The sequence below is a fragment of the Sturnira hondurensis genome, unplaced genomic scaffold (assembly GCF_014824575.4).
Source record: "Sturnira hondurensis isolate 20B ecotype Veracruz unplaced genomic scaffold, ASM1482457v3 Scaffold0008196, whole genome shotgun sequence".
Lineage (NCBI taxonomy): Eukaryota > Metazoa > Chordata > Mammalia > Chiroptera > Phyllostomidae > Sturnira > Sturnira hondurensis.
This window is the reverse complement of record NW_028080827.1, coordinates 6308008-6309249: the sequence shown is the minus strand read 5'-3', so window position 1 is coordinate 6309249 and position 1242 is coordinate 6308008.

Below are 1242 nucleotides of genomic sequence, written 5' to 3'. Positions count from 1 at the left end.
TGACTTTCTAAATAAACTTTTGCTTGTATGTGGGAAAGAGAGAGAGAGAACAAGCCCAAGAAGGAAATGGGAGAGGTGCGGGGAGGGAGACCCAAATAGTAGTGAGAACTAGAGTCAGGAAAACTAATGAGCTCTCAAAAGAAGTAAGAAGCATGGTGGCAAAGCATTTAGTCTGGGGATTGCAGGGAACTCAGAACAGGAACAGAGGAATAAGAAGGAACAGTGGGAGAAAAGGCAAAGCCTAACACAGCAACCACAGGCAAGAAGATTCAAAAAGAAGAATGGCCAGATTGGTCCAATGCCACAGTGTAAGATCAGGAAGAGCAAAGATGAAGGTCAAAAGCTGGGGCTGGGAAGCAGCGAGTTCCTATGGAACCTCTGAGAGCCTGGGATCATGAGTGTAGTTGAAGCACACACCAAGAGTTAAAAAGAAATGGTTAGAAAGGAAAGGAAACAGTAGGCATGGGTTATTTGTTTGTTGACCCCTTGCTTAAAGTCCTTCAGTGGCTTCTCATTCCTCTTAGGGAAAATTCTAATATCTTTAATCTGCCTACAAGGCTTTGCACAGTCATCCCCTACCTCTGTCTCCATCCCCACTGACATTGGCCCCCACAAGCACTGCTTAAACCAGCCTGCGATGCAAGAGGTCTTAAGCCTCACTTGTCCTGAATGAGTCACAGTGAATTCAACAGACAACCTACATGGGGGGTGGGGGGCTCTGTGAATGCCTCACTATGACCAAGAAGCATATTCTTTGGGGAAAGTAATTTTGAATAAGGAAGGGTGTTGGGGACTTCTTTCTAAAAATTGGTTTGGCTGCAAGGGGAAAAAGACTGCCTAAACAAAATCTGCTGATGAACTCACAAGATGATTCCATCTCTGGAATAAGCTTCATTTTCTTGTATTTTGTAATAAATTTGGCTTCAGTTGGAAATTTAGTCACTCTACCCACTCAAGGTCAAAATGATAAGATTCTATCAGACCAAGCGTCTAAATGAACCTGACACTCTCTAAAGGTCAGAGAGTGTTGCCTATCAAGCTTGTTTTGACTTGTCCATATGGGTCAAATGTGTCATGTCTCAGTGTCCAATCACGGTATAAAAAGAAGGACAGTTCTCTGCAATACAGCATCCTCTGAAGCAACAGGAGTCCTAGATGTACCTTTTGAAGGATTCTCTAATTTTTCAGCCTCTTTGATTTCCACAGGACTTTCTCCCACTTCCCATCAGCCTGAGGAACGCA